The following is a 19,896-nucleotide window of genomic DNA, read 5'->3' on the forward strand; positions in this document are numbered from 1 at the left end:
AAGATCTGGACAAAATTTAGACTTGGGCTGATAAGTGGCAAGTGACATTTATGCTGCTCAAGTGACAGGCAATGACTATCTCCAACAAGAAAGAATCAAATCCTTACTATTTAACGGCGTGATGATTCTCCCATTATCAACACCCTGAGGGTTAATGCTGATCAAAAACTGAGCTGGACCAGCAATATAGATACTACAATACCAGGTCAGAAGTTGGGAATTTTGTGGGACGAACCCACCTCCTGACTACCCAAAGCCTGACCACCATCAAAGGCACAAGTTAGAAGTATGATGGAGTGGTCTTCATTTGTCTATGAGTGCAACCATAGCAACATCCCAGAAGTATGAATGCATTCTGGACAAACCAGTCTACTTGATTGGAACCCCATTCACGACTTCAAATACCGATGATGCAGAGTTGCAAAAGAATATATCATATACAAGATACTTTGCAGCAACTCATCAAGATTACTTCTCTAGTTCCCTCAGATCCTGTGACACCTGCCACATAGAAAGACAAGGGCAGAAGATGCTTTGGAACATTACCACTTGCAAGATCTTCTCTAAGCACACGCCATCCTCACTTGGAACAATGGGCGAAAAATTCTCAATCCTTAAGTGGTGTGGGCAATGGAGACCATTGTGGGAAAATATGGTGAGATTGAATAAGATATGAACTTTGACATTGAGAGAAAGCTTACAGTTTTCCCCTAAAATTTTACCGGTGTTGTGAATCTTGCTAATAAGCAACGATTACATTATTTGCGTGCATTTACTTTTCATTATTAATGAATCTCACTTCATTTATATGCAGCTTGCAATTCTCTGTCCTGTTCTGAGAAACTGGATGTCAGCTCTTCCTTTTTGAATGTCAGATGGTCTGCTGAATGCAGCTCGCTGCATACTTCTCTGCCCACTGATGCAATGTCCCTTCAGTAATATGTCCTTGAATTCTCTATAGACAGTAATGTCCTCCAAACTTCATCCTCTATAGCCAGCATCAGAAAACCACACGTCATAGCACATTATCATGGCTAATGTTAGGCCGACTTACAATATACTTCAGGCCTTCAGGTCTTCACTTTGGAGATCATGGATATCTTTGACTTGCATGCATCTGCCAGTTCATACCTCACACATCTACAAAGGATCCATTTTGTGCCTCTTTGCATAACTTTCTTAGCGTTCACTCACTTTTCTCACCAATTTGGAGACTGTTAGCTTCTGTGGATTGCACAGCTTTTTGTTTTGGCAGGATGTATTTGAAGACATATATACAACGTAGAAGCAGGCCCTTCGGCAGACCATGTCTATGCTGACCAACAAACAGCAAACTACACTGATCCCATTTACCTACACTTGGTTCAAATCTTACTAGACTCTGGTATTTTAAGTGTTCATCCAGATGCTTCTAAAATATAAGCATTCTGTATATGCCTTCTTCACCACCCTGTCCACCTGTCGTGATGCCTTCAGCAATCTATATGAACTTGTACACCAACGTCCCTTTGTTCCTCAGTATTCCCTAGGGACCTACAATTCACTGTGTATGTCCTTCCTTTATTACACCTTACAAAATGCATCAGCTCACACATCAGGATTAAATTCCATCTCCCATTGCTTTGTCCAATTTGCCAGCTGAACAATATCACTCTGCAGCCTGACAACGTCCTCCTCACTACCAACGATATCACCAATTTTTGTTACATCTGCAAACTTAATAATTATATGTTTTACATTCATATCCAAGTTGTTAATGTACATAACAAAACAGCAAGAATCTCAGCGCCAGCCCCTGTGATACTCTGCTGGTCACAGGCTTCCAATTACAAAAACAATTCTCTAGCTTCACCCTTTGCCTACTATTTGCAAGCCAGTTTTGGATCTAGTATGCCAACTTGCCTTGGATCCCATGGGCTCTTTTGATCCAGCCTTCTATGTGGGATCTTGTCAAAGGCCCTGCAGAAGTCAATATAAACCTTCATTTATACAATTAGTAACCTTTTCAAAAAACTTGACTAAATTAGTCAGATGATCTCCCTCTAACAAAGATAACAAGGCATGGAACTGGAGATACACGGCAGGCCAGGCTGCACCAGAGGAGCAGGAAAGCTCTGGACCCTTCAGAAATGGTGGAGAGAAAGGGGGCTCTGAAATAAATAGAGAGGGGGGAGACGGTGATAGAAGGTGGATAGTGGAGCAGATAGGTGGGAGAGAAGCCTGACAGGTCAAGGAGGCGGGCATGAAGCTAGTAAAGGTGAGTGTAGGTAGGAAGTGGAAGTAAGGGTTGGTTAATGAGGTGGGAGAAGCAGGCAGGTGGGAGGGAAGATGGACAGATCAAGGAGGCGGGGATGAGAGGGGCCAGGTCTTGGGATGAAGTCAGGGGTGAAGAGATTTTGAAACTGGTAAAGTCCACATTGAGACCATTGGGTTGTTAGATTCCAAGGCGGAATATGAGGTGCTGTTCCTTCAGTTTCTGGATGGCATCATTGTGACGCTGGAGGAAGCCCAGGATGGACATTTCATCCAAGGAGTGGGAGGATGAATTGAAGTGGCTCACAACTGGGAGGTGTTGTCGTTTGTCGCGAACCGAGTGTAGGTGCTCCACAAAATTACTACTCCCTTTAACAAATCTATCTCTGATCAATACCTGCCTTTCCAAGTGTTGAATAATCCTGCCTGTAGGATTTTTTTCCAATAATTTCCCTACCACTCACATCAGACTAACTGATCTGTGACGACCTGGCCTATCTCAGCTCCCCTTGAACAAAGGAAATACATTAGCTTTTGTCCAATCATGTGGCATTTTATCTGTGGCCACTGAAGTATTAAATATATATGCCTGGGCCTAGCGACCTCCTCCCTTGCCTCCCAAAGCAGCCTAAGATACAATCCATCAGATCCTGGAGATTTATGCACCTTTATGCCTGCTAAAACATCCCTATTAATCCTATCACACTTGAGAAATTTACCATCCCAACTGAAATCCCTGGCTACAAGACCTATCTCCTTTTGTGAATACAGATGAGAAATATTAATTTAAGAGCTCACTCAACTCCTCTGGCACCATGCACAAATTGCCCTTGGACTCTAGTAGGTCCCACTCTTTCCCTAGTAATTTTCTTGCTCTTGATAACTTAGAAAATGTCTTGGGGTTTCCCTTATTCCTATTTTTACCCTCCTAATTTCTTTTGTAAGCACCTCCTACGCACACTATACTTTTGAAGGGCCTTCCCTGTTTTTTAATGATGAGGTAGGTGAGCGCCACTGAATTGTGATGCCTCATCAAGTAGTGAGGTTGGTAATGCTTGAACATTTGTTGTTCAGGTTTGTACGCAATGGATTTATGGTGAGTGTGAAGTAAAGAATGAAGATAGTGGAACAAAATCAGAAACTGTTGGAAAAACTCAGCAGGTATGGCAATATCTATGGAGAGAAGATGTTTGTACTTACCCTGTGGAGTACACAAGTTCATTGACCTTATTCCTGCACTGATGTGCATTCCCAATTGATTCTGGACTCAACAATGGCCTGATCTCCTGTGCTTAGGTTAGCTGCATTTGGTGCTTTCACCTCCTCTGATGGTCCACCAGGTAATGGATGGCCTCTACTTGACCATCCCATCCAGCCCCAAAATCATTTCTAACTCTGGAGGGAAAAGAAACCCACAGTAGTTTCAATGTGAACCTGTGGGAAATTTGTACAATACAGTTGAGAGGTTTTCTGCAGTAATACGCCTGATTGCTGTAGGAACAAGGAATGAGAGTTAGCCAGTCGGCCCTTTGAGCCTGCTCCACCGTTCAATAAGATCTCGGCAAATCTGATTTTAACCTCAACTCTACATTAATGCATATTCCCAAAAACCTTTCATGCCCTTGATAATCAAGAACCTAGCTACCTCTACCATAAAAATACTTGAAGATTATGCATCCACAGTCTTTGAGGAAATGAATTTCAAAGACCCACAACCTTCTGAGCGAAAATAGTATTTTGTCATCCTCTGTTTTAAATGGGCACCCTTTAATTTTAAATGATGGCCCCTAGTTCTAGATTGTCCCACAAGGGGAAATAACCTTTCAACATCCACCTGGTTAAGTCTATCAGGATCTTACATGTTTCAATTAAGTCACCTCTGACTCTTCTAAACTTTAGAGGATATATGCCTAGCCCTTCCACCCTTTTCCTCATAAGGCAGTGGGCTTATTCGAGTTGTTAGTCAGTAAACTTTCAGATTTACATAATATAGCAGTCTCACATTTCCAAAATATGAAAGCACTGTTTCAGTGTAGATTTGGGCAGCATGGTGGCTCAGTGATTAGCACTGCCGTTTCACAGTGCTAGAGACCTGGTTTCAGTTCCATCCTAGGTGACTGTCTGTATGGAGTTTGCACATTCTCCCCATGTCTGTGTGGGTTTCCACCTGGTGCACGGTTTCCTCCCATAGCCCAAACATGTGCAGTTTAGGTGAATTGGCCATGCTATTGTGTCCAAAGATGTGCTGGTTAGGTGAATTGACCATGCTATAGTGTCCAGGGATGTGCAGGCTAGATAGATTAGCCATGGGAAATGTAGGTTTACAGGGAATGGGTCTGCGTCGGATACTCTTTTGAGGATTGGTGTGAACTTAATGGGCTGCTTCCACACTGTTGGGAAGCTATGATTTAGGTGTGTTGCTTAGCAATTTATCAACGTTCCTGGAATGAGTAGTTACTTGGCATTTATATTCTTTTTCTCCACTCCCTTCCCAAATTATATAACCTTCCTACTGGAGCAATATTGATGGTTTACGTCTCCCACCTGATCCAGTTGACATTGTAGGACCGTCAGTAAAGCATGCTGACAGATGCTTTTTTTTCATGTTAGGCGTCGAAATCCGTCCCTCCCTGTCTTTTGTACATTTACTTTGTTCAGCAGAGGTCATTTCTCTAACTCTGAGTGTTCCTGAGGCCACCTGCAGTGATCTTCCCTATTGAACCAGCTACTTCTGCACAGATCAGTCATATTTTAAACTAGGAGTTCAGATTGTTCCTGATAGTGGCTGTATTTGGAGTAGTGACCCTGCCTGTGTGTCCCTTAACCTCAGGGCTCCATGGAACTGATTGTCTTATATAATCTGAAAATTGGCATTTACAGTATTTTGTGTGGAGCTGCTGATTTAGACATAAATTCACCAAATGAAAGTAGTGATCAGTAGTTGAGTCAGACATGTATTATACCAGTAATAACCTACTGTATACTCTCCTCAGAGACTGTCTCTCTTGAGTAGTATGGAAACAAGATCTCATCCTATCATATTTCTAATGGATGTGGTAACAGTTAATTTTCTGCAGTTTCAATATTGATTTATTTTACTTCATTGTGCTAAGCATTGTATTGGAAAATGGCAGCAAATTGAATGTATATTTAATTTTCTTTTATAAAGTAAAAGAAGATAATTAGCTATTCCCTTAAAGAAAAGCATAAAACATAAATATTTTGTGATGTTGAAGAACTGATATAAAAAGATGCTGTGACTGAAATGTTGTCCTTCTTTCTCAAGCACTAACTTCTTTTATAGAATGTTTTGTTTTGATGAATTCGGATATTTCTGTCAAATATCTGTGTACTCACAAAGGTATGTTGTTCAGGGCTGCAATTCTCCTGTCACTGCCTCACTTCAATCCTTAACTCCCATGTGCTGTATTTACCAAATCAAGAAAGGCAAGGAATTTTAAGTAAAAGCGCATGATTGATGTGAATTGGAAAGTTACGTTCACCTCCTGAGTTATTTGCAACTGAAACTGTGAAGACAATCTACTGAGGAGATGCAAAAAAATCTTGCATTTATATATCACCTTTCAAACCCTGGGACATCCTATATTAAGCTCACAAACAATGAAATACTTTTGAAGAGCAGACAATGCTGTCAATAAAGGAAAGACTGCAGCTAAATTGTACACAGCAGTGGTCTTACTAGCAGCACTGTCAAAATGACCAGAAATCTATTTTTTAGAAATAGGCCTTGAGAGGTAAATATACCATAGGGTCTTAATTGTCCACATGAGAGAATAAACATGGCCTAGTTGAGTGTTTTATTCCAAAGAAAACTGGCACCTCAGGCAGGAGTAAGAGGAACGTTGCACAAATGCAGAGATACACACAGCAACAGTTAGGGCCAAAGCAAAAGTCTCACTGTTTTACTAAATATTGCATCTTTTTTCATAGGGGCCAGTGATATTGTTATGCTAATTTTAAATTTGTTGTTCAATCTCTTTAACTCCAAACATTATATAATAGCAGCAATTATATTTCTATATCTCTCTGGGAAACGTATGAATGAAACCTACTGGAAATAAAGTAATTACTACAAAAATATATTTATCTATCCCAAACTCTTGACTGTCTTAGAAGGAACAATAAGGAATCCCTTAGCAATGTATAATATCTGGGTTAACTAGTTGGTTATCAAATAAAATGTTGGCATTGATATTATTAGCATGGTATAAAATATTTAGTGTTTTTGTGTCAAATATTTTTTGAATTGTGTGTATTCAGGCACCTTTTAGTTAGGTTGTGTGAAATGCTTTTGATCTCCGCTCAAAAAGATTTGGCCATCCTCCAAATTCAGGAAATATATAGCAAAGGGAATAACAGGCCTCAGATCTTGACCATTTGTCAGAAAGCTAAATTAGGCTCCTACTTTGCAAATTGCATGCATTGTTAATGTTGAAATCGCAGTACATTCTCAACTGTCATGTGTAGCATCTATCAGAGAGGTTCTACATCACTGTGCCCAGACATGTTGAAAATAAAGAAACAGAGAAACTGAAATTTACGACAGGGAAAGAAGCCATTCAGCTCATTGTGTCTATGCCAATCAAAAAGGTGTCATCCAACCCAATCCCACTTCCCTGCTGTTAGTCCATAACTCTCTAAATTACAGCAATTCATTAATTTTAAAATGTAATGAGAGTTTCTTCTTTTTACTGCTTGACTGTAACTTCCGTGCTCTTGTGTCATATGATTTGCTAATAAAAAGTGTTTTCCCATCACCTTGTATACCTTTCCGGCCACCTTCAGGGATCTGTAGACTTGCAGTCCACCAAGATCGCTCTGCTCCTTTACAGTTGTCCGTGTTTTACAATTTTGTGTGCATTGCCTTGCCCCATTTGTTTACCCGAATGTATTACTTCACACTTCTCTGGATTGAGTTGCGTTTGTCATTTTTCTGCCCACTTATCCCATAGTCTACAGCCGTCTTCCTCACTATCTACAATATGGGACCTTCTCAATAGCTTAGCTAAAAATCCATGTACAATTGGAATGGGAATGAAATTGAATTTGAAATATGAGAATGGGTGAGCTTCCTGGTTTCCAAGGACATTAACATCCTAATATTTTGTAATCCTTGCATTTTTAAATGGCTTTTGTTCCTTCCCATTTGGCTGAGATTCTGCTGCAGGAATGTTCCTGACTACTGGGATTGATTCTTAGCTAGGTTCCTGTTTCACAGTAACCTTTCTTCACGTGGGGGCTGAAAGAAATGCTTCAGTTTCAGAAGGGCTGGCAAACACGAAATTAAACGGAAAATGCCAGAAATACTCAGCAGATCAGGCACTTTTAGGAAGAACGCTTCAACTTCCAGTTAACTACTTTACAGCTTGGCAATCTTAATATTGAGTTCAACAACTTCAGATCACGATTGCGCTCATGTTTCTGGATGATAAGTGCTGTTAATGATTCTGGTTTTGTAATTAACAGCTCTTCAGGACCCATTTTCTGTGGCCTTACTACTCTGAATATTGTTCCAATGCATGTGTTTAATTGCTGCTGCAAGCTAACATGAAGTCAAGTTATTACATTGGTAGAGGTCACATGATTATGGCAAGCCAGTTATTTGACAATGTACAACCTGTTCAAAGTTATTGTTATATACGTCTGGAAGCAGGTGGAACTGGAACTCAGGCCTCTAGGCTCAGAAGTAGGCACTCAAGGACTGCACCACAAGCACCTTCACTCTGCTCATTTGCGTCTCTCCAAATTCATACCATCTGCCTTTTTATCTCGCACCATCGTTTATTTTCCCATTTAGTAGCTCCTGCCACTCAACCTCTTGGTTAAAGAATCTTCCTTGTTGTTCTTTATTACTGTCCCCTTCTGCCCCTGACTTGCTGAAAACCTGTTTGGCCTCTCAACCTGTTCTGAAGAAAGGTCATTGATCAGAAACAGAAACTCTGGGTAGAATTTAGCTCCCAGGGCTCCACCTCCCAACGCCCGCCCCAGTCCCCTCTACCTCCACCCCACTTACAGACTGGATTGCGAGGCCTTAAGGAGGCTAAAGAATTGCGAGAAAATCTAGAGGTGGCATGGAGAGCCTGTCACTGCCCCAGCTCCAGTCAATTAGATTGAGGATGGCCTTCCCATCTGGAGGCTGGTTCAGGCCCTGAAGTGTCCAAGTAAAGGCCTCATCCTGTGGCAGCTGGCTCTATATCACATGGGGAAGCCACAGTTTAAAAGCTGAAGGCCTCATCCTCCTTGCAGCTTCACATAGTGGGGCTGAGGGTTAATGGTTTGGCTCCTAATCAGATGCCCTGTGGCTCTAGCATCGAGGCTGTAACTGCTGAGAGACCTGGCCCCCTATCGTACCCATGCCAATAGCCTGAATACATAATCAAGGCAGTAAAACCTGTTGCAGATGGCACATTTTGGAGAACTTAAAACTAGGCCCTGCCTGCTCCCTCAGGTAGATGCATAAAGAACCCATCACCCCTTTCAGAGAAGAACAAGGAAGTATTCGGGGTGTTCTGACCAACACTTATCTCCTAACCAATATTACTGACACATATGAACTGGTCACTCATTGCTGTTTCTGGAGACTTGTGCTGCACTGATTGTTTTACAGATTCAGCAATAGCTGTTCCCATGTAAAGTCAAAATAAATTGCAATCAAGGGGAAAACTCTCCCCCGGTTTGAGTTATACCTAACACCATGTATGTAGTTGTTCAGGCAAAATATGTCAGTTCTAGAAAATCATTGAATGGGGATGGTCAAGGTAGTGCCTTAGGCCCAACTATCTCTAGCTGCTCCATCAATAAAATTCACTCCAATGCATGGTCAGAAGTAGGATTGTTCACTGATAATTATACGATGTTCAGCACCATCCTGAAATACTGAAGCAGTCTAGGTCATCATGCAACAGGTCTTGGACAACATTCAGACTTAGACCATGAGCAGAATTATGCCATTCGGCCCATCAAGTCTGCTCCGCCAGTCAATTGTAGCTGACAGGTCGCAATAACATGCCTGCCGTTTTAGTTCGGGTTTACAATAACAAGAGAGAATTTCGAGCTGCTCAGATGCTAGGGATCCTGCAGTGAGCAACTCATCACCTACCTCCCCAAAGCCTGTCTACCATTTAAAAGAAAAAATGTCAATGTAATGGAATGCTCTTCACTTATCGGAATGAGTGCAATGCCAACAATATTAAGAAGGGTTGGCACCTTCCATTCCAAAGCAGCCCACATAGTTGGCACCCTGGTTACCACCAATGAACACAGGCAGTGGTGTGTATCATGTACAAGATGCCCTTCAACAACTCATCAAGACTCCTTCAACAGCACCTTGAAAATCCAGCTAGAAGTACAAGGTCAACAGATCCATGGAAACACAGCACTACACGCTTGTTCCCAATGAATTCACACAGCATTCAAACTTGGAATTATATTACTATTCCTTTACTGTTGCTGGGTTAAAATCCTGGTCCTCCCTTCCTCATAGCCTCATGGGTACACCTACAGCCAAGCACTGTTGCAGATCAAGAAGGCAGCTCGTCATCACCCTCTCCAGGGATGAGCAGTAAATATTGGCCTTGCCAACAATGCCCATTTAAGATGAATAAATACAAGAGAAAAAAGAATACATTTGAAAAGTATTTCATAGACTTTGAAGTGAATTGGAATGTCTCAAGTTCATAAATAAAGGCATGCCTTTATTCATTTGTAATTCATACAGGACCTAGGACAGAGCTCCAAATATTGTTATTAATTCCAATATCAATCAAATGGGTTTGGTCACAGGAGAATCTGCCTCCAGGCTTTCACCTTGAAATTGGAGGAGGGAATTTACAAATAAATTGGATGTGCCCTTTCATCATCCAAATATGTTATACATGTGAAACAATACCTAAAATACACAAGGGTGCTGGGCAGGTCCATATTCACAGAAGCCCCCAAACTGCCTGGCAAAATCAGGGAAATCAGAGAAAAACTCCCCCATGCCTCACTACCGTGCAGTCCGAATCAATAAGGAGCTGATCATACAATCAGAGGTGGTTTCTCTCTCCTGCTTGCTCAGCACTGATTGTGGGAGAGAAGCAGCTTGAGTGTGGCATGGTGACTCAGTGGTTAGCACTGATGCCTCACAGTACCAGGGACCCAGGTTTGATTCCACCCTTCGACTATGCGGAGTTTGCACATTCTCCCCCTGTCTGTGTGGATTTCCTCCAGGTGCTCTGGATTCCCGCCACAGTCCAAAGATGTGCAGGTTAGGTGGATTGACCATGCTAAATTACCCACAGTATCTAGGGAAGTGCAAGCTAGGTGGATTTGCCATGTGAAATACATGGATAGATTAGGGGGGTGCTGGGTCTGAGTAGAATGCTGTGCGGAATGTCAGTGTGGACTTGATGTTCCCACACTGTTGGGATTCTATTTTTCTAATGAAACTAGACTTGAGGGGAAAAATACAAAAAATTCCAGAGGGGCAATTTCACACAGAGGGTGTGAGTGTCTGGAATAGGCTGCCAGAGGTAGTCGTGGAGACAAGTACACTTGTGTCATTTAAGAAACATTTGGACAGGAATATGGATGGGATAGGTCTGGAGGGATATGGACCAAACTCAGACAAATGGGACTAGATTAATTGTGAAAACTGGGCAGCATGTACATGTTGGGCCGAAGGGCTTATTTCCATGTTGCAAATCTTTATGCCTCTATAAACTAAAAATGCAGTCAAACGGTGAGTGGTGGCAGTAAGCAAGGCTGCTGAGGTTAGGGAAAGATGATGAATTCTGGGGCAATCTCAAAGGGTCATAAGCTGACCTTAATAACTTTTAGAGATAGTAGGAACTGCAGATGCTATAGAATCTGAGATAACAAGGTGTTGAGCTGGATGAACACAGCAGGCCAAGCAGTGTCAGCCTTCCCCTCTCTGAGAAATGAAGAAGGATTTAGGCCTGAAACATTAGCCTTCCTGCTCCTCTGATGCTGCTTGGTCTGCTGTGCTCATCCAAATCTACACCTTGTTATCTCTTAATATCTTTTTATTTCACTTTCTTATAATCTGTTCTTTTTCTATGAAAGAGGAAGATCACAAGCTGTGATAATGGGAACTGCAGATGCTGGAGAATCCAAGATAATAAAATGTGAGGCTGGATGAACACAGCAGGCCCAGCAGCATCTCAGGAGCACAAAAGCTGACGTTTCGTACTGTGTACCATTTGACTACAGACTATTTGGACAGGAATATGGATGGGATAGGTCTGGACAATTGGACACTGGACAAATCAGCACAATTATTTTTACAATGTATTTTTCTTTGTTACCTACTCCCTTTGTAAAGGATTAAAAATAAATTTAAATCCTCTTGGGAAGTGATTTTTTTTCCCATTTCCTTGTAGCCAAGCATTGTTCATCTAAGCGACTTCTCATAGCCATTGAGTTTATCAATGTCACAGCATCAAATCCAAGATGGGTGAAGAGCTTACCCCAAATACATAAATTATGTGATTGCAAGAAATCCCAGGAGTCAATGCAGACTGAGCCACAGCTCCTTAGTTTTGCCATCTTAGCATTGTAGAATGGAAAATTCATCAATATGCTCTCTCTTCTAAATAAAACATTTTATAAAGCTTCTATTCTGACTCTTCCCTTAATTATACATAATTATAATGCATGTGTGAGGGATACATTTCTGATGAACAGTGAGGAGATTCATTCACTTGAAAATCTTACATTCACATGCAGAAATGTCAAATAAAATTTGATTTGACACACTGTTTGTTTTATCACTAAAGGCTTCCAGTTTCTGACTTTGAATCTGAGCTCATACTGTTCATCAGCATGATCACGCTATGATGCTATTTTGTATCACAATACAAGTTCAGTGCACTGAATCAGCGGGCCTGAAGGTAGTACTGATACCTCATTGTCAGACCCAAGAAGAAACTGTTTTCGGCTAAATGAAGGTTGCAACCCCTTACACTACTGTCCATGCTGTGCCACCTGTACATCGCCAGCCAGTGGGACTGTGGGAAGGGGAAGCCTCCTAAAGAATTGCATTGTTACTTCCCAAGATATAACTAAATCATTGACCTAGAATTTGCTAGAGCAGGTCATCTCAAGAGGGGTTAGAGAAAGTGCAGAAGAGATTTGGTTTCTATCTTGTGGAGGGGTGAGAGAAACTAGGGTCGTTCTTAGAGCGAAGTATGTAAGAAATAAGATCAGTATTTGATGATACAGCTGTACAAGCCTGCCTCACTGTTCTGTATGAATATGGCAAATCTTCCTCCTCAGCTCCATATTGCTGTCTGCTCCTTATATTCTTTGATTTCTTAAGGGAGTTAATATCTCTATTTTTGTCTTAAATATACTTACAATGGTGTGTCCCCAACCCACAAAGACTCACGACTAGTTTTCCAACCAGATGAAACAACCACTGCGATTAGCCTGCTGAGTTTTCAATAAAATCCTTCATATTCGTCTAAACATCCTGAGTTATCTCCCTCTTGTCCTAATATAAACCTTTAACCCAGCAGCCAATCTGTTGTATGATCGATTTTTGCTGTATCATCTCCATTGTAAAAATTCTAACTTAAAATATTAATGCCAAAACTCTGTGCTGTACTGCTCATGTGGTCTCACCAAATCCCTGTATAATCGCTGTCATACTTCCTAACTCTGGCACTGCAAGCCACTTGCAATTAAAAGTCAACAAGTCATTCACTTCCTTTGTTGCATACTGACTTACTGTGTGCTTTTCAAGCGTGCATTTAAGTGTCTTTACAAGTTTCAATGTTCAGAAGTTTCATGCCTTTTAAAAATTGTTCTGCTCCTCCGTTTTCACTACCAAAATGAACAATCTTAAACTTCGTCCTTTTAAATTCCACCTGGCATATATACAGTTGCTTCTCTATCCTCCTCACAGGTTACCATTCCACTTAGCTTTGTGTCAGCAACCAACTTGGATAGATAACAGTCTCAGTTGTTCTGAAGAAGGGTCACTGGACCCAAAACATTGACTCTGCTTTCTCTCCTCAGATGCTGCCAAACCTGCTGAGTTTTCCAACAATTTCTGTTTTTGTTACAGTCTCAATTGTTAACGATTGATATTCTAACACTCATTCCTGTTGCATTCCACTGGTCACAGACAGGCAACCTGAAAGTGCTCACTTTATCTCTACTCTCTGCTTCAGGTTCATCAACCAATCATGTATCCATGTTAATATATCACACACTACTGTTCGTTCCCTCATTTTTTCTATTAGCCTGTTGTGGGACAGCTCACAGAATACCTTTTGGAAATCCAAGTATACTGCATCTGCTGGTTCTCCTTTAACCTTAACATGCTAATTACATCCTCAGAAGAGTCTAGTAAATTTGTCAAGCATAAATTTTAATTTCTAGAGCATGTTGACTTTGTTTGATCATAGTATGATTTTCTAAGTGCATTGTTAAGAGTTCCTAACAATGGAGGATAGTAAGGGTATATAAGACTGTAGGTACATAAATCTCATTATTAGAAGGATCCTTGCGTCATATTACTAGCCCTAGCTTTTGTGGAGAGTTCCTTTTTAATAGCACAAATGCAACACAGCTTTGAAGCTGATGGGGAACTTTGTGGTTTGGAAATTAATGGTGTGTTAAAAATGTACTAAATGATTAATATGGAATAACTCATTCAGTGGAGACAATGGCCTAGTGATAGTATCACTGGTCTGTAAATCCAGGTAGTGTGGAATTTGAAATCAATAAAAATCTGGGATTGAAGTCTAATGATGACCATGATTTCATTGTCAATTGCCGGAAAAACCCAACTGGTTCACTAATGTCCTTTTGGGAAGGAAACTGCCATCCTTACCTGGTCTGACCTACATCTGACTCTACACCCACAGCAATGTGGTTGACTCTTAACTGCCCTCTGGGCAATTAGGGATGGGCAATAAATGCTGCCTAGCCAATGACACCCTCATCCAATGAATAATAATAAAAGAACTTAACAATTTATGGTGATTCATAACTTGCAACTCACTCAAATTTGCGAAGGCTGTTACACACAAGTCGTATGACCTGGTGATTCAGGATTCCATTGGAGATAGCTTTGTCATCAGCATCTCCCAATAGTTTTTAAATATGTCTAACTAGCTAATGTAGCTTGTTCTATTGCTATCAGGCAACAAACTACATCTTGTTAAGCAAATGCATCTTCTCATTAAAACTTACTAGTGGTACATCCTCTATTACAGTTAACCAACTTTACCCTTAGGCCTGACATTGAAAAGAAAACTGGTGGCAGCACTCTACTGCAACTATTAGCTGTTAGCAGTTGGCCTTAGGGCACATATGACACATTGATGTCCATATTTACCATACCATTATTTTCTCACCAACCTCTGAGTCATTGTGTTTAGTTTGATAAATATAATATATATACAGTGTGATGTTGTGAATCTTTAAACAGCATCTATCTGATTTATTAACACAAAAATATAATTTTCCTGATGGCTTCTACACTACATTAGTATTCGGTGTAATGCTAATGTGCCTAATATTGTCAAGCATTAAGAATTAATTTTGAGCGCACCAGTTGCTAATTGCGTAAGTCACTCTCAGCAATGTTTTTACCTTGAAATATTCTGTTTTCAGCTCATCATCAAGTATAAAATTAAACATTGTATCTTTCATACTTCCAGCAAGGTCACTAAAAGGCCATAGGACCATTTCCAAGGGACTAAACTGCTTACTACTTCTAATTAGTAACATATCAATGTCTACCTTCTGTTTCTCATATCAAGCCAGTTAATTATCCAATTTACATCTTAGATCTTGAAAGCTTTTACTGTGGTCATATGTTTCCTGTGAAAGGCTTAGTCAAGGGCTTTCTGAAGGTGAAAGTATATTTACTATTTTACTTATCTATAAATCTGTTGTTTTGTAAAAGTTTCCAGTATATTTATTTAACTAAACCCTTCTTACATGTATTTTCTGGAATATATAAATCATTATTCTCATCGAGTGTTGTTGAATTTTCTTTTTAATGGACTCCAATATTTTTCACATGACAGGTGTCATACAAAATTCTCATACATTTCCTCTTATTTAGGATATTTAGTTCTCAATCTCCTTTTTAGTCCTGTTAGTGAGCACTGTTTCTATCAAAGCATGTGGAGATCTGTCACTTACTGCCAAGCCTTAATAATATGGCTCTAAAACAACGCTTTGAGATACTTGAGAGCAGTCCAGGTGAGAATTCTCTTGCCAAGAGAAAGTGGCACCTTGCACTTTGTACCGCCCATGCCTATATGCCTGAGATTGATGATTCAAAATGTGGAAAATCACAGACATTTTTCCATCTTCAGTTAGTTCATGGCTTATTATCTTGTCTGATTTAAACACATGCATCTGAAATGTTTTCCCAGGCTGATAATTTTGCATGTGATTCATAATTTATGGTATAATATTATAGTATTCGTACTAATTAGTAATATCAATGTAATATTAATTTATGCAGTATTTACCATTTATACAATTTCTTCAGTAATTTGTCCTGTATTCCAAGATGGCGCTGGAATGTAGCGACATTTTCCACTTTTCACTGTACCTAGGTCCATGTGATAATATTAAATAAATCTAAATCAAAAATCTAAATCTAATTATACTGAAAGTAACGATCAGTGTCCTCTTTCTGGTCTTGCTTCTTCATAAAACTTGTGTGGTATGTAAGTTTGAAAGTGTCTTTAGAGTCTTTCAGACATATTTTCCTCCTTTTACTATAGTTTGCAAACAACAGAGGGGTATTACAATATTTGTACTAGGTTTTCCATGAATACTAATGAAGTGAAAGAAAGAAAGCTTGCATTTAAACAACATTCTCACGAGCAATGAATTATTTTTGAAATACGGTAACTGTGCTTTAATAAATTCAACAAATAATTTGCATTCTGCAAGGACCCACAAATAACAAATAAGTCTTGCATTTACATGGTGCTCTTCAATTGCTCAGGATATCTTAAAGTGCTTTATGGCTAATTTATGGATTATTTTAAAGGTGTGGTCAGTTGCAATGGAGGAAATGAAGCAGCAAATCGAGGGCAACTAAGCTAGTCTTGGTCTCAACTTTTCCCACAGCCCTGCATATGTATTTCAAGCTTTGATAATTATCCAGTTCTCTTTCAAAAGCCACATTGATTCTGCCCTCCATCATATCAGACAATGCATTTCAGATCTTCAACCTTTGCTGCGTAAAAACAAGCTCTCTTACAGTTGTCATTTACCTTACATTCGTGCCAAATAGCTCTTGACCTCCTTTCACCAATAAGGAAAGTTTCCCCTTGTCCACTCTGTGCAGGCTCCACCTAATTTGAACACGTCTGTCAAATTATTTCTCAGCCTTATTTCAGGAGAACAGTCCCAGCTTCTGCAAACAGTTCACCTAACTGAAGTCCATTGTCTCTGAAATCGTTCTCATTATTCTTATTTGAGATCTCTCTCATGCGTTCAGTTCCTTCCTAAGGCTTTATACCCAGATTTGGAAACAATAGTGAGGTTAGAGACAGGGCAGTATTATATAAAAGTCCGCCTTGTTGTGGTACTTGATGATTCATTTTATAAATACCACACAGCTCTTTCTGGATCTGCCTTGTCACCTGAAACCATTTGAACATTTACAACTCTAGCTCCCTCTGATCTTGTACCCTGTTTAGAATTTATTTTTCTTTATTCATTCATGGGATGAGGGTGTTGCTAGCAGGGCAACATTCATTACCCATCCCTAATTGCCTAGAGGGCAATTCAGAGTCAACCACATTGCTGTGGTTCTGGAGTCACATGTAGGCCAGACCAGTCAAGGATGGCAGCTTCCATCCCTAAAGGACATTAGTGAACCAGATGGGTTTTTACAACAATTGACAACGGATTCACGGTCATCATTAGCTTCTTAATTCCAAATATTTATTGAATTAAAATTCCACCATCTGCTGTGGCGGGATTTGAACCTGGGGTCCTCAGATCATTATCTGGGTCTCGGAAATAACAGTCCAGTGATAATACCACTAGGCCATTCAACGCCCCCCCCCACACTGTATTTTATTGTCTTACCTCATTCTTCTTATTAAAATGTTTCACTTTGTTTCTTTGCTAAATTTCATCTGATTCATGTGTGGGCCTATTCTTCAAGATCTCCATATCCTTTCTGAAATCTTATCATCATCCTCTTCACAGTGCACAATTGTTTCAAGTTTTGTGACATCTTTGAAATTTTGAAATTGTGTTCTGCATATCCACCCTCATTAATTAATCAACGTAAGGAAAAGTATTGACCTAGAACCAACTCCTAGGATAAATTCCTCTCCAGTCTGAGAAACAATCATTTAGTACAACTGTCTGTTCCCTTCCACTTGGCCAACTTCACAGTCATACTGTGACTATCCCTTTTATTCTGTTTAATTGCTGACAATTCTGTTAGGTCACACTTAATCAAAAGTTTTTAGTCATCTGTGTATACCACATCAACCATGCTAACCTCATCAACCCTCTCTGTCACCTCATCACAAAGCTCAAGCAAGGTAGTTAAACGTAGTTTACTGAGAACAAGTCTATACGGGATTTCCTTAATTAATCTGCATTTTCACAAGTCACTATTAATTTTGTCCGAGAAAAAAATTTCTAATAGCTTTCTCACCACCAAGTTAAACTGAATGATTTGTAGTTCTGGGTTTAATCTTGTGGTCCTTTTGCCTCCATACCCTGAGATGCAACACATTTGATGTGGCCTGTCTAATACATGTACTTTTTCTTTTTTTTTAGTTTATGTACCTCTTTTGCTAAGACTTTGGTATCATCCATTCTTTTCGATAAAGAAAGGAGTACAGGCTTATTTAGTACCTTTGCCATCTCTGTTTTGTTCTCTATTTGGCCTCCTTTTACTACTCATATCTAAGGAAGACTTTTCAATTCCCTCAGAGATAGTAGGAACTGCCGGTGCTGTATGTAGAGCTGGATGAACACAGCAGACCAGGCAGCATCAGAGGAGAAGGAAAGCCGACATTTCGGGTCTGGACCCTTCTTCCAAAGACTCCCTATCGTGTTAACTGCCAGTCTGTTATCATGTTCTGATTTTGCTTCTCCAACTACCATTTTCATTCCTATTCTGAATTTTCGATATTTAGCAAGATTGTCAGTTGTATTATTAACCTGGTTACGCTAATTGCAAGATAATCCATCTGATTCTGTCTGATTTTGCTGCTGTTGAGTGAAGTGAAATTGTTTGTCAGGACAGCACGAGAGCTCTCTGCTTTTACATGTTGTGCCAAGCGATCATTTATGCCTGTTGGAATGGTTGGTGTCTAAATTTAGTATCTCATTTGAAAGCAGGCTCCTCCCGCAAGGTAACAGTGCCTCAAGATGCACTTAAGTGTCAACCTGGAAGAAATGCTCAAGTTTCAATTTGATCATTCAAATCCTTCTAACTTAAAGATGTGAAGGCTGTCAGTGAATCAAGCTGACACATAAAGTGGAGAAATAGATGCTTCGAAAAACTGCCCTAGAGCAAAGCAAAGCAGAGAGACAACATCAATAAGTGTGTAGAAATTATTTTTTATAAAAAAAGAGGGAATATTTGCTGGGTTTTGTGAAAATGGTTACTAACTGGTTGATTTACTTTTAAGCTCATAAGGAGTCAGCTATCTTATTCCTGCAGTTTTAACCTGTTTGAAATTTATGTTAAAAGTACAAAAATACATTACACAGTAAAAAGTGTTCTAAAGCAACAACAACTTGCATTTATTTGGCATTTTTAATGTAGTTAAACACAGCAAATTGAATACCAAGACACAAAAGGAGATATTAAGAATTATGATCGAAAGCATCATCAAAAATGTAGCTTTTAAGGAGCATCTTAATCAATATACACACACCTTCAGAAAGATTGAGGGAAGCAAGTTCAGAGCTTTGAGCTGAGATAGCTGAAGGCCTATCTGCTTATGGTGAAATGATTAAAATCAGGGGTTTTGGAGGAGACAATCATTATTGGCTGGAGGAGGTTGTAAACATAAGGAGGAGAAGAAATGATTTTGAAAATATGGACAAGAATTTCATAACTAAAATGTTGCCAAGACATGTGCCAATGTAGATTCACAAGTACAGGGGTAATGGGTGAATAGAACTTGGACAAGTTAGGATTTGCTAGCAAAGTTTTGGACAAGCTGAACTTTAGTGCAGGTGGAAGGCAGGAAGTCAGCCAGGAAATCATTGCAAAAGCCCAATCTATAGAAGTAATGAAGACAACAAGAACAGTCTCAACAAGAGGTGAGCTGATGCAGAGAAAGAATTTAGCTTTGCTACAGTAGCAGAAGGGGTAGTCTTGGTGATGATACAGGTATTATAGTCTGAAGCTCATCTCAGATATAATACCAAGGTTATGAGCAGTCTGATTTGGCCTCAGATTTTTGCCAAAGATAAGTCACAAATTCGTGGTGAGGCAAGAAGACCAGTAATGGGGACCGCAGACAATATCTTCAATCTTTACAACATTTAGTGGGAAGAAATCTCTCTACAGGAATGGTATCTGCTCCTAGGTGAATACATGTTTTATTATCTTTTTAAACCATTAGCCATAATTTTAATTAGCAAACCACAATGTCA

The 19,896-nt window shown here is 39.9% G+C and overlaps 1 protein-coding gene across 2 annotated transcripts in view; it reads left to right on the top strand.

Annotated features, from left to right (window-relative positions):
• Nucleotides 1–19,896, top strand: part of caln1 (calneuron 1) — a 312,262-nt gene that overhangs the window by 269,209 nt on the left and 23,157 nt on the right. The gene's annotated exons all lie outside the window — the stretch shown is intronic.

Source organism: Stegostoma tigrinum, chromosome 27 (genome assembly GCF_030684315.1).
Source record: "Stegostoma tigrinum isolate sSteTig4 chromosome 27, sSteTig4.hap1, whole genome shotgun sequence".
In the NCBI taxonomy this organism is placed as follows: Eukaryota; Metazoa; Chordata; class Chondrichthyes; order Orectolobiformes; family Stegostomatidae; genus Stegostoma; species Stegostoma tigrinum.